Source organism: Phyllobates terribilis, unplaced genomic scaffold, assembly GCF_046119375.1.
Source record: "Phyllobates terribilis strain yellow unplaced genomic scaffold, ASM4611937v1 Scaffold_170__1_contigs__length_4071412, whole genome shotgun sequence".
NCBI classification, from domain to species: domain Eukaryota; kingdom Metazoa; phylum Chordata; class Amphibia; order Anura; family Dendrobatidae; genus Phyllobates; species Phyllobates terribilis.
The window spans coordinates 1,033,435-1,046,851 of record NW_027362930.1 but is presented as its reverse complement, the minus strand read 5'-3'; the positions used below and the strand labels follow the sequence as shown (position 1 = coordinate 1,046,851).

Below are 13,417 nucleotides of genomic sequence, written 5' to 3'. Positions count from 1 at the left end.
GAAAGAATTGAATTCAATGTTTTTTGTTCATTTTGCTTGTTTGTCGGATTTTGGGATGGACTCTTTGGCTTTGCTTTTCTTCTCCTCATTGGATTTTTCATGTTCAAAGTTGCAGAAGCCAGATTACAAGCTCATTTTGGTTCAACTTCAGCAACTGTGCATTGCATTGCCATGTAATGTGATGCAATGCTATCTTTCTAGCTCTCCCTTTTTACTTCCTTTTGGATAAACAGACATATTAGGCAAGCATTTTGGAGCTTTCACCTAAATAACTACAGGTGGTGAGATAAGCTGCACAATATAATTGACCTTTCAGTATATTGTTGCACACACACCATCTATTTAGCAAATGCCCTTGTTATCAACAGCAGCCTTTTAAACTCACCTGAGCTAACAGGTATGTGCGCTGGTTACTCTGCTGCGCTTAAAATTTCTTTTTTGGTTTGCTACAATGCCTTTTCTGAAACGTTGTCTCCTTCTGCTGGAACACTGACTTCTTTCATTTAATGCCTGCAGACTATAAAAGAGAACCCAACCCAAAAAGTTTGGTTGATTAGTCTGTGGCATTCTGTTAAACTGTTGCTTATGGCGGTCTCTGTGAGCTTCTCAGCGACATTCAGCCAGCCAGGTATCCTGCCTGCAGTAGATGGAATGTGGCAATGGAACGCTGGCTGCGCGTGTCATAATAGGCTCTGAGCCTTTATATACCTGTGCACAGCAGCAGCCACCTTCAGTCTGCTGCTGGACAGCCAGCAGCAGCAGCAGCAGGAGAGGTATGTAATCAGGAGCCCTCCTGCTAAGGGTAGACAGCTGCTCTTTCCACCCCACCCCCCGCCTTAATTGGTTCTCCTCCCTTCCAACGGTGTTGAGGCGGGTGGGAACAGCAGGGGGTGAAGGTGCTGTGTTTAAAGAGGTGGAGTTATGCAGATCTAAAACGCGTGGATTGCAGCAGCAGCAAGCCGAAAAGTGCAGGCATGTAAGGGATCTAGAGGTTGACAACATGTCTTCTTAACGGGAGTCCAGGAGCTCATCTCCACAAATGGACTTTTCAGGATCCTTGGGTGGCTCCGTAGTTTGAAACCAATTCTGGTTATCGCTTCTCGGCCTTTTGGCTAAGATCAAGTGTAGTATCTGTTCTTATCAGTTTAATATCTGATACGTCCCCTATCTGGGGACCATATATTAAATGGATTTTTAGAACAGGGAGATGGAAAAAGAGCTTGCTCTGTCCACTCCACGCATTGACCTGGTATTGCAGTATCTCCAGGACCGGTGCACCCCTTCTTTAATGCAGTTTCTAAAATCAGAAAGAATTGAATTCAATGTTTTTTGTTCATTTTGCTTGTTTGTCGGATTTTGGGATGGACTCTTTGGCTTTGCTTTTCTTCTCCTCATTGGATTTTTCATGTTCAAAGTTGCAGAAGCCAGATTACAAGCTCATTTTGGTTCAACTTCAGCAACTGTGCATTGCATTGCCATGTAATGTGATGCAATGCTATCTTTCTAGCTCTCCCTTTTTACTTCCTTTTGGATAAACAGACATATTAGGCAAGCATTTTGGAGCTTTCACCTAAATAACTACAGGTGGTGAGATAAGCTGCACAATATAATTGACCTTTCAGTATATTGTTGCACACACACCATCTATTTAGCAAATGCCCTTGTTATCAACAGCAGCCTTTTAAACTCACCTGAGCTAACAGGTATGTGCGCTGGTTACTCTGCTGCGCTTAAAATTTCTTTTTTGGTTTGCTACAATGCCTTTTCTGAAACGTTGTCTCCTTCTGCTGGAACACTGACTTCTTTCATTTAATGCCTGCAGACTATAAAAGAGAACCCAACCCAAAAAGTTTGGTTGATTAGTCTGTGGCATTCTGTTAAACTGTTGCTTATGGCGGTCTCTGTGAGCTTCTCAGCGACATTCAGCCAGCCAGGTATCCTGCCTGCAGTAGATGGAATGTGGCAATGGAACGCTGGCTGCGCGTGTCATAATAGGCTCTGAGCCTTTATATACCTGTGCACAGCAGCAGCCACCTTCAGTCTGCTGCTGGACAGCCAGCAGCAGCAGCAGCAGGAGAGGTATGTAATCAGGAGCCCTCCTGCTAAGGGTAGACAGCTGCTCGTTCCACCCCACCCCCCGCCTTAATTGGTTCTCCTCCCTTCCAACGGTGTTGAGGCGGGTGGGAACAGCAGGGGGTGAAGGTGCTGTGTTTAAAGAGGTGGAGTTATGCAGATCTAAAACGCGTGGATTGCAGCAGCAGCAAGCCGAAAAGTGCAGGCATGTAAGGGATCTAGAGGTTGACAACATGTCTTCTTAACGGGAGTCCAGGAGCTCATCTCCACAAATGGACTTTTCAGGATCCTTGGGTGGCTCCGTAGTTTGAAACCAATTCTGGTTATCGCTTCTCGGCCTTTTGGCTAAGATCAAGTGTAGTATCTGTTCTTATCAGTTTAATATCTGATACGTCCCCTATCTGGGGACCATATATTAAATGGATTTTTAGAACAGGGAGATGGAAAAAGAGCTTGCTCTGTCCACTCCAACCATTGACCTGGTATTGCAGTATCTCCAGGACCGGTGCACCCCTTCTTTAATGCAGTTTCTAAAATCAGAAAGAATTGAATTCAATGTTTTTTGTTCATTTTGCTTGTTTGTCGGATTTTGGGATGGACTCTTTGGCTTTGCTTTTCTTCTCCTCATTGGATTTTTCATGTTCAAAGTTGCAGAAGCCAGATTACAAGCTCATTTTGGTTCAACTTCAGCAACTGTGCATTGCATTGCCATGTAATGTGATGCAATGCTATCTTTCTAGCTCTCCCTTTTTACTTCCTTTTGGATAAACAGACATATTAGGCAAGCATTTTGGAGCTTTCACCTAAATAACTACAGGTGGTGAGATAAGCTGCACAATATAATTGACCTTTCAGTATATTGTTGCACACACACCATCTATTTAGCAAATGCCCTTGTTATCAACAGCAGCCTTTTAAACTCACCTGAGCTAACAGGTATGTGCGCTGGTTACTCTGCTGCGCTTAAAATTTCTTTTTTGGTTTGCTACAATGCCTTTTCTGAAACGTTGTCTCCTTCTGCTGGAACACTGACTTCTTTCATTTAATGCCTGCAGACTATAAAAGAGAACCCAACCCAAAAAGTTTGGTTGATTAGTCTGTGGCATTCTGTTAAACTGTTACTTATGGCGGTCTCTGTGAGCTTTCTCAGCGACATTCAGCCAGCCAGGTATCCTGCCTGCAGTAGATGGAATGTGGCAATGGAACGCTGGCTGCGCGTGTCATAATAGGCTCTGAGCCTTTATATACCTGTGCAAAGCAGCAGCCACCTTCAGTCTGCTGCTGGACAGCCAGCAGCAGCAGCAGCAGGAGAGGTATGTAATCAGGAGCCCTCCTGCTAAGGGTAGACAGCTGCTCGTTCCACCCCACCCCCCGCCTTAATTGGTTCTCCTCCCTTCCAACGGTGTTGAGGCGGGTGGGAACAGCAGGGGGTGAAGGTGCTGTGTTTAAAGAGGTGGAGTTATGCAGATCTAAAACGCGTGGATTGCAGCAGCAGCAAGCCGAAAAGTGCAGGCATGTAAGGGATCTAGAGGTTGACAACATGTCTTCTTAACGGGAGTCCAGGAGCTCATCTCCACAAATGGACTTTTCAGGATCCTTGGGTGGCTCCGTAGTTTGAAACCAATTCTGGTTATCGCTTCTCGGCCTTTTGGCTAAGATCAAGTGTAGTATCTGTTCTTATCAGTTTAATATCTGATACGTCCCCTATCTGGGGACCATATATTAAATGGATTTTTAGAACAGGGAGATGGAAAAAGAGCTTGCTCTGTCCACTCCACGCATTGACCTGGTATTGCAGTATCTCCAGGACCGGTGCACCCCTTCTTTAATGCAGTTTCTAAAATCAGAAAGAATTGAATTCAATGTTTTTTGTTCATTTTGCTTGTTTGTCGGATTTTGGGATGGACTCTTTGGCTTTGCTTTTCTTCTCCTCATTGGATTTTTCATGTTCAAAGTTGCAGAAGCCAGATTACAAGCTCATTTTGGTTCAACTTCAGCAACTGTGCATTGCATTGCCATGTAATGTGATGCAATGCTATCTTTCTAGCTCTCCCTTTTTACTTCCTTTTGGATAAACAGACATATTAGGCAAGCATTTTGGAGCTTTCACCTAAATAACTACAGCTGGTGAGATAAGCTGCACAATATAATTGACCTTTCAGTATATTGTTGCACACACACCATCTATTTAGCAAATGCCCTTGTTATCAACAGCAGCCTTTTAAACTCACCTGAGCTAACAGGTATGTGCGCTGGTTACTCTGCTGCGCTTAAAATTTCTTTTTTGGTTTGCTACAATGCCTTTTCTGAAACGTTGTCTCCTTCTGCTGGAACACTGACTTCTTTCATTTAATGCCTGCAGACTATAAAAGAGAACCCAACCCAAAAAGTTTGGTTGATTAGTCTGTGGCATTCTGTTAAACTGTTGCTTATGGCGGTCTCTGTGAGCTTCTCAGCGACATTCAGCCAGCCAGGTATCCTGCCTGCAGTAGATGGAATGTGGCAATGGAACGCTGGCTGCGCGTGTCATAATAGGCTCTGAGCCTTTATATACCTGTGCACAGCAGCAGCCACCTTCAGTCTGCTGCTGGACAGCCAGCAGCAGCAGCAGCAGGAGAGGTATGTAATCAGGAGCCCTCCTGCTAAGGGTAGACAGCTGCTCGTTCCACCCCACCCCCCGCCTTAATTGGTTCTCCTCCCTTCCAACGGTGTTGAGGCGGGTGGGAACAGCAGGGGGTGAAGGTGCTGTGTTTAAAGAGGTGGAGTTATGCAGATCTAAAACGCGTGGATTGCAGCAGCAGCAAGCCGAAAAGTGCAGGCATGTAAGGGATCTAGAGGTTGACAACATGTCTTCTTAACGGGAGTCCAGGAGCTCATCTCCACAAATGGACTTTTCAGGATCCTTGGGTGGCTCCGTAGTTTGAAACCAATTCTGGTTATCGCTTCTCGGCCTTTTGGCTAAGATCAAGTGTAGTATCTGTTCTTATCAGTTTAATATCTGATACGTCCCCTATCTGGGGACCATATATTAAATGGATTTTTAGAACAGGGAGATGGAAAAAGAGCTTGCTCTGTCCACTCCACCCATTGACCTGGTATTGCAGTATCTCCAGGACCGGTGCACCCCTTCTTTAATGCAGTTTCTAAAATCAGAAAGAATTGAATTCAATGTTTTTTGTTCATTTTGCTTGTTTGTCGGATTTTGGGATGGACTCTTTGGCTTTGCTTTTCTTCTCCTCATTGGATTTTTCATGTTCAAAGTTGCAGAAGCCAGATTACAAGCTCATTATGGTTCAACTTCAGCAACTGTGCATTGCATTGCCATGTAATGTGATGCAATGCTATCTTTCTAGCTCTCCCTTTTTACTTCCTTTTGGATAAACAGACATATTAGGCAAGCATTTTGGAGCTTTCACCTAAATAACTACAGGTGGTGAGATAAGCTGCACAATATAATTGACCTTTCAGTATATTGTTGCACACACACCATCTATTTAGCAAATGCCCTTGTTATCAACAGCAGCCTTTTAAACTCACCTGAGCTAACAGGTATGTGCGCTGGTTACTCTGCTGCGCTTACAATTTCTTTTTTGGTTTGCTACAATGCCTTTTCTGAAACGTTGTCTCCTTCTGCTGGAACACTGACTTCTTTCATTTAATGCCTGCAGACTATAAAAGAGAACCCAACCCAAAAAGTTTGGTTGATTAGTCTGTGGCATTCTGTTAAACTGTTGCTTATGGCGGTCTCTGTGAGCTTCTCAGCGACATTCAGCCAGCCAGGTATCCTGCCTGCAGTAGATGGAATGTGGCAATGGAACGCTGGCTGCGCGTGTCATAATAGGCTCTGAGCCTTTATATACCTGTGCACAGCAGCAGCCACCTTCAGTCTGCTGCTGGACAGCCAGCAGCAGCAGCAGGAGAGGTATGTAATCAGGAGCCCTCCTGCTAAGGGTAGACAGCTGCTCGTTCCACCCCACCCCCCGCCTTAATTGGTTCTCCTCCCTTCCAACAGTGTTGAGGCGGGTGGGAACAGCAGGGGGTGAAGGTGCTGTGTTTAAAGAGGTGGAGTTATGCAGATCTAAAACGCGTGGATTGCAGCAGCAGCAAGCCGAAAAGTGCAGGCATGTAAGGGATCTAGAGGTTGACAACATGTCTTCTTAACGGGAGTCCAGGAGCTCATCTCCACAAATGGACTTTTCAGGATCCTTGGGTGGCTCCGTAGTTTGAAACCAATTCTGGTTATCGCTTCTCGGCCTTTTGGCTAAGATCAAGTGTAGTATCTGTTCTTATCAGTTTAATATCTGATACATCCCCTATCTGGGGACAATATATTAAATGGATTTTTAGAACAGGGAGATGGAAAAAGAGCTTGCTCTGTCCACTCCACGCATTGACCTGGTATTGCAGTATCTCCAGGACCGGTGCACCCCTTCTTTAATGCAGTTTCTAAAATCAGAAAGAATTGAATTCAATGTTTTTTGTTCATTTTGCTTGTTTGTCGGATTTTGGGATGGACTCTTTGGCTTTGCTTTTCTTCTCCTCATTGAATTTTTCATGTTCAAAGTTGCAGAAGCCAGATTACAAGCTCATTTTGGTTCAACTTCAGCAACTGTGCATTGCATTGCCATGTAATGTGATGCAATGCTATCTTTCTAGCTCTCCCTTTTTACTTCCTTTTGGATAAACAGACATATTAGGCAAGCATTTTGGAGCTTTCACCTAAATAACTACAGGTGGTGAGATAAGCTGCACAATATAATTGACCTTTCAGTATATTGTTGCACACACACCATCTATTTAGCAAATGCCCTTGTTATCAACAGCAGCCTTTTAAACTCACCTGAGCTAACAGGTATGTGCGCTGGTTACTCTGCTGCGCTTAAAATTTCTTTTTTGGTTTGCTACAATGCCTTTTTTGAAACGTTGTCTCCTTCTGCTGGAACACTGACTTCTTTCATTTTATGCCTGCAGACTATAAAAGAGAACCCAACCCAAAAAGTTTGGTTGATTAGTCTGTGGCATTCTGTTAAACTGTTGCTTATGGCGGTCTCTGTGAGCTTCTCAGCGACATTCAGCCAGCCAGGTATCCTGCCTGCAGTAGATGGAATGTGGCAATGGAACGCTGGCTGCGCGTGTCATAATAGGCTCTGAGCCTTTATATACCTGTGCACAGCAGCAGCCACCTTCAGTCTGCTGCTGGACAGCCAGCAGCAGCAGCAGCAGGAGAGGTATGTAATCAGGAGCCCTCCTGCTAAGGGTAGACAGCTGCTCGTTCCACCCCACCCCCCGCCTTAATTGGTTCTCCTCCCTTCCAACGGTGTTGAGGCGGGTGGGAACAGCAGGGGGTGAAGGTGCTGTGTTTAAAGAGGTGGAGTTATGCAGATCTAAAACGCGTGGATTGCAGCAGCAGCAAGCCGAAAAGTGCAGGCATGTAAGGGATCTAGAGGTTGACAACATGTCTTCTTAACGGGAGTCCAGGAGCTCATCTCCACAAATGGACTTTTCAGGATCCTTGGGTGGCTCCGTAGTTTGAAACCAATTCTGGTTATCGCTTCTCGGCCTTTTGGCTAAGATCAAGTGTAGTATCTTTCGAAAAGGCGGTTTTGGATGTTGGCCGCCCTAGTAGATTGATACATTATGCACACTGGGGTTTAGGCGCTTGTTAGTACGCCAGGTGGCTAATATAGTCATCTGGTGGAAAGCATGGCCCCCCAGGATCGACGCCATTGGGCCGGGGAAGATCGAAAGCCCGAAGTGTGAAGTGCCCCAGGAATGGTGACCCTGGGGTGCCTTAACTCACTGGGATTGGGAACCCCACTTGAGTTTATGGCACATTTGCACAAGCACTTCAAATTTTCTTTCTTCGCACACACCCTTATTCCGGGCCTTCTGGCCTTAGGATGGGGAATTTTTCAATTCCCGGTCGAAGGTCCGGGCAGTATTATACTGTGAAACCTTCACTATTTATTTAATTTCTTTGTCACTGTGTGTCCACTTATTCACGTGTGTCACGTCCTACTAGGATTTTGTCGGGATGCGGTTCCCTTACGGGTTCCTCTCTTGGCAGGTCTAGGGGGGGAGTGTGTGGCCATCAGGTTCCGCTCCCCCCTGAACCCCCCTGGCTCTCCTCTTTCGGGAGGAGAGCGTTGTTGGCTCCCCTCTTCCGGGAGGGGAGCACAGTCTTTGGCTCCCAGTGCCTTGCTCGGGTGAGAACTCGGGCAGGTGCTGGGGGTAAGATTGGGTCGCCTCTGGCTTCGGCTGGAGGTGGCTTTTTGTCCCTGTTCCTCGCTGTGGCCTTTTGGCTCGGAGGGACGGGGAATGGTTTGGGGGACCCTTCTCCTTTTGGAGAGGGTTTCAAGAAGACCAGCATCCTAGTGCACTTTTTTTGTGGCACTTGTCACTTTTTTAAGCGCACTCGGGTTTTGTACACGAATTCGGGCTTTCGATAAAAAAAAAAAAAATCTGTTCTTATCAGTTTAATATCTGATACGTCCCCTATCTGGGAACCATATATTAAATGGATTTTTAGAACAGGGAGATGGAAAAAGAGCTTGCTCTGTCCACTCCACGCATTGACCTGGTATTGCAGTATCTCCAGGACCGGTGCACCCCTTCTTTAATGCAGTTTCTAAAATCAGAAAGAATTGAATTCAATGTTTTTTGTTCATTTTGCTTGTTTGTCGGATTTTGGGATGGACTCTTTGGCTTTGCTTTTCTTCTCCTCATTGGATTTTTCATGTTCAAAGTTGCAGAAGCCAGATTACAAGCTCATTTTGGTTCAACTTCAGCAACTGTGCATTGCATTGCCATGTAATGTGATGCAATGCTATCTTTCTAGCTCTCCCTTTTTACTTCCTTTTGGATAAACAGACATATTAGGCAAGCATTTTGGAGCTTTCACCTAAATAACTACAGCTGGTGAGATAAGCTGCACAATATAATTGACCTTTCAGTATATTGTTGCACACACACCATCTATTTAGCAAATGCCCTTGTTATCAACAGCAGCCTTTTAAACTCACCTGAGCTAACAGGTATGTGCGCTGGTTACTCTGCTGCGCTTAAAATTTCTTTTTTGGTTTGCTACAATGCCTTTTCTGAAACGTTGTCTCCTTCTGCTGGAACACTGACTTCTTTCATTTAATGCCTGCAGACTATAAAAGAGAACCCAACCCAAAAAGTTTGGTTGATTAGTCTGTGGCATTCTGTTAAACTGTTGCTTATGGCGGTCTCTGTGAGCTTCTCAGCGACATTCAGCCAGCCAGGTATCCTGCCTGCAGTAGATGGAATGTGGCAATGGAACGCTGGCTGCGCGTGTCATAATAGGTTCTGAGCCTTTATATACCTGTGCACAGCAGCAGCCACCTTCAGTCTGCTGCTGGACAGCCAGCAGCAGCAGCAGCAGGAGAGGTATGTAATCAGGAGCCCTCCTGCTAAGGGTAGACAGCTGCTCGTTCCACCCCACCCCCCGCCTTAATTGGTTCTCCTCCCTTCCAACGGTGTTGAGGCGGGTGGGAACAGCAGGGGGTGAAGGTGCTGTGTTTAAAGAGGTGGAGTTATGCAGATCTAAAACGCGTGGATTGCAGCAGCAGCAAGCCGAAAAGTGCAGGCATGTAAGGGATCTAGAGGTTGACAACATGTCTTCTTAACGGGAGTCCAGGAGCTCATCTCCACAAATGGACTTTTCAGGATCCTTGGGTGGCTCCGTAGTTTGAAACCAATTCTGGTTATCGCTTCTCGGCCTTTTGGCTAAGATCAAGTGTAGTATCTGTTCTTATCAGTTTAATATCTGATACGTCCCCTATCTGGGGACCATATATTAAATGGATTTTTAGAACAGGGAGATGGAAAAAGAGCTTGCTCTGTCCACTCCACGCATTGACCTGGTATTGCAGTATCTCCAGGACCGGTGCACCCCTTCTTTAATGCAGTTTCTAAAATCAGAAAGAATTGAATTCAATGTTTTTTGTTCATTTTGCTTGTTTGTCGGATTTTGGGATGGATTCTTTGGCTTTGCTTTTCTTCTCCTCATTGGATTTTTCATGTTCAAAGTTGCAGAAGCCAGATTACAAGCTCATTTTGGTTCAACTTCAGCAACTGTGCATTGCATTGCCATGTAATGTGATGCAATGCTATCTTTCTAGCTCTCCCTTTTTACTTCCTTTTGGATAAACAGACATATTAGGCAAGCATTTTGGAGCTTTCACCTAAATAACTACAGGTGGTGAGATAAGCTGCACAATATAATTGACCTTTCAGTATATTGTTGCACACACACCATCTATTTAGCAAATGCCCTTGTTATCAACAGCAGCCTTTTAAACTCACCTGAGCTAACAGGTATGTGCGCTGGTTACTCTGCTGCGCTTAAAATTTCTTTTTTGGTTTGCTACAATGCCTTTTCTGAAACGTTGTCTCCTTCTGCTGGGACACTGACTTCTTTCATTTAATGCCTGCAGATTATAAAAGAGAACCCAACCCAAAAAGTTTGGTTGATTAGTCTGTGGCATTCTGTTAAACTGTTGCTTATGGCGGTCTCTGTGAGCTTCTCAGCGACATTCAGCCAGCCAGGTATCCTGCCTGCAGTAGATGGAATGTGGCAATGGAACGCTGGCTGCGCGTGTCATAATAGGCTCTGAGCCTTTATATACCTGTGCACAGCAGCAGCCACCTTCAGTCTGCTGCTGGACAGCCAGCAGCAGCAGCAGCAGGAGAGGTATGTAATCAGGAGCCCTCCTGCTAAGGGTAGACAGCTGCTCGTTCCACCCCACCCCCCGCCTTAATTGGTTCTCCTCCCTTCCAACGGTGTTGAGGCGGGTGGGAACAGCAGGGGGTGAAGGTGCTGTGTTTAAAGAGGTGGAGTTATGCAGATCTAAAACGCGTGGATTGCAGCAGCAGCAAGCCGAAAAGTGCAGGCATGTAAGGGATCTAGAGGTTGACAACATGTCTTCTTAACGGGAGTCCAGGAGCTCATCTCCACAAATGGACTTTTCAGGATCCTTGGGTGGCTCCGTAGTTTGAAACCAATTCTGGTTATCGCTTCTCGGCCTTTTGGCTAAGATCAAGTGTAGTATCTGTTCTTATCAGTTTAATATCTGATACGTCCCCTATCTGGGGACCATATATTAAATGGATTTTTAGAACAGGGAGATGGAAAAAGAGCTTGCTCTGTCCACTCCACGCATTGACCTGGTATTGCAGTATCTCCAGGACCGGTGCACCCCTTCTTTAATGCAGTTTCTAAAATCAGAAAGAATTGAATTCAATGTTTTTTGTTCATTTTGCTTGTTTGTCGGATTTTGGGATGGACTCTTTGGCTTTGCTTTTCTTCTCCTCATTGGATTTTTCATGTTCAAAGTTGCAGAAGCCAGATTACAAGCTCATTTTGGTTCAACTTCAGCAACTGTGCATTGCATTGCCATGTAATGTGATGCAATGCTATCTTTCTAGCTCTCCCTTTTTACTTCCTTTTGGATAAACAGACATATTAGGCAAGCATTTTGGAGCTTTCACCTAAATAACTACAGGTGGTGAGATAAGCTGCACAATATAATTGACCTTTCAGTATATTGTTGCACACACACCATCTATTTAGCAAATGCCCTTGTTATCAACAGCAGCCTTTTAAACTCACCTGAGCTAACAGGTATGTGCGCTGGTTACTCTGCTGCGCTTAAAATTTCTTTTTTGGTTTGCTACAATGCCTTTTCTGAAACGTTGTCTCCTTCTGCTGGAACACTGACTTCTTTCATTTAATGCCTGCAGACTATAAAAGAGAACCCAACCCAAAAAGTTTGGTTGATTAGTCTGTGGCATTCTGTTAAACTGTTGCTTATGGCGGTCTCTGTGAGCTTCTCAGCGACATTCAGCCAGCCAGGTATCCTGCCTGCAGTAGATGGAATGTGGCAATGGAACGCTGGCTGCGCGTGTCATAATAGGCTCTGAGCCTTTATATACCTGTGCACAGCAGCAGCCACCTTCAGTCTGCTGCTGGACAGCCAGCAGCAGCAGCAGCAGGAGAGGTATGTAATCAGGAGCCCTCCTGCTAAGGGTAGACAGCTGCTCGTTCCACCCCACCCCCCGCCTTAATTGGTTCTCCTCCCTTCCAACGGTGTTGAGGCGGGTGGGAACAGCAGGGGGTGAAGGTGCTGTGTTTAAAGAGGTGGAGTTATGCAGATCTAAAACGCGTGGATTGCAGCAGCAGCAAGCCGAAAAGTGCAGGCATGTAAGGGATCTAGAGGTTGACAACATGTCTTCTTAACGGGAGTCCAGGAGCTCATCTCCACAAATGGACTTTTCAGGATCCTTGGGTGGCTCCATAGTTTGAAACCAATTCTGGTTATCGCTTCTCGGCCTTTTGGCTAAGATCAAGTGTAGTATCTGTTCTTATCAGTTTAATATCTGATACGTCCCCTATCTGGGGACCATATATTAAATGGATTTTTAGAACAGGGAGATGGAAAAAGAGCTTGCTCTGTCCACTCCACGCATTGACCTGGTATTGCAGTATCTCCAGGACCGGTGCACCCCTTCTTTAATGCAGTTTCTAAAATCAGAAAGAATTGAATTCAATGTTTTTTGTTCATTTTGCTTGTTTGTCGGATTTTGGGATGGACTCTTTGGCTTTGCTTTTCTTCTCCTCATTGGATTTTTCATGTTCAAAGTTGCAGAAGCCAGATTACAAGCTCATTTTGGTTCAACTTCAGCAACTGTGCATTGCATTGCCATGTAATGTGATGCAATGCTATCTTTCTAGCTCTCCCTTTTTACTTCCTTTTGGATAAACAGACATATTAGGCAAGCATTTTGGAGCTTTCACCTAAATAACTACAGGTGGTGAGATAAGCTGCACAATATAATTGACCTTTCAGTATATTGTTGCACACACACCATCTATTTAGCAAATGCCCTTGTTATCAACAGCAGCCTTTTAAACTCACCTGAGCTAACAGGTATGTGCGCTGGTTACTCTGCTGCGCTTAAAATTTCTTTTTTGGTTTGCTACAATGCCTTTTCTGAAACGTTGTCTCCTTCTGCTGGAACACTGACTTCTTTCATTTAATGCCTGCAGACTATAAAAGAGAACCCAACCCAAAAAGTTTGGTTGATTAGTCTGTGGCATTCTGTTAAACTGTTGCTTATGGCGGTCTCTGTGAGCTTCTCAGCGACATTCAGCCAGCCAGGTATCCTGCCTGCAGTAGATGGAATGTGGCAATGGAACCCTGGCTGCGCGTGTCATAATAGGCTCTGAGCCTTTATATACCTGTGCACAGCAGCAGCCACCTTCAGTCTGCTGCTGGACAGCCAGCAGCAGCAGCAGCAGGAGAGGTATGTAATCAGGAGC

At 45.2% G+C, this 13,417-nt stretch overlaps 9 non-coding genes and 1 pseudogene across 9 annotated transcripts; all 10 read left to right on the top strand.

The window, feature by feature from the left end:
- Positions 1-1,092: 1,092 nt before the first annotated feature.
- Positions 1,093-1,283, top strand: LOC141212126 (U2 spliceosomal RNA). The gene has a single exon (XR_012281944.1). It is a non-coding gene; the product is annotated as a U2 spliceosomal RNA (small nuclear RNA).
- Positions 1,284-2,398: 1,115 nt separating this feature from the next.
- Positions 2,399-2,589, top strand: LOC141211533 (U2 spliceosomal RNA). Its single transcript, XR_012281505.1, has one exon. It is a non-coding gene; the product is annotated as a U2 spliceosomal RNA (small nuclear RNA).
- Positions 2,590-3,705: 1,116 nt separating this feature from the next.
- LOC141212125 (U2 spliceosomal RNA) lies at positions 3,706-3,896 on the top strand. The gene has a single exon (XR_012281943.1). It is a non-coding gene; the product is annotated as a U2 spliceosomal RNA (small nuclear RNA).
- A 1,115-nt stretch (positions 3,897-5,011) lies between these two features.
- Positions 5,012-5,202, top strand: LOC141211506 (U2 spliceosomal RNA). The gene has a single exon (XR_012281479.1). It is a non-coding gene; the product is annotated as a U2 spliceosomal RNA (small nuclear RNA).
- A 1,112-nt stretch (positions 5,203-6,314) lies between these two features.
- Positions 6,315-6,505, top strand: LOC141211452 (U2 spliceosomal RNA). Its single transcript, XR_012281426.1, has one exon. It is a non-coding gene; the product is annotated as a U2 spliceosomal RNA (small nuclear RNA).
- A 1,115-nt stretch (positions 6,506-7,620) lies between these two features.
- Positions 7,621-7,712, top strand: LOC141211882 (U2 spliceosomal RNA; annotated as a pseudogene).
- Positions 7,713-8,501: 789 nt separating this feature from the next.
- Positions 8,502-8,687, top strand: LOC141211793 (U2 spliceosomal RNA). Its single transcript, XR_012281710.1, has one exon. It is a non-coding gene; the product is annotated as a U2 spliceosomal RNA (small nuclear RNA).
- Positions 8,688-9,802: 1,115 nt separating this feature from the next.
- LOC141212124 (U2 spliceosomal RNA) lies at positions 9,803-9,993 on the top strand. Its single transcript, XR_012281942.1, has one exon. It is a non-coding gene; the product is annotated as a U2 spliceosomal RNA (small nuclear RNA).
- Positions 9,994-11,108: 1,115 nt separating this feature from the next.
- On the top strand, positions 11,109-11,299 carry LOC141212123 (U2 spliceosomal RNA). The gene has a single exon (XR_012281941.1). It is a non-coding gene; the product is annotated as a U2 spliceosomal RNA (small nuclear RNA).
- A 1,115-nt stretch (positions 11,300-12,414) lies between these two features.
- Positions 12,415-12,605, top strand: LOC141212122 (U2 spliceosomal RNA). The gene has a single exon (XR_012281940.1). It is a non-coding gene; the product is annotated as a U2 spliceosomal RNA (small nuclear RNA).
- Positions 12,606-13,417: the final 812 nt, after the last annotated feature.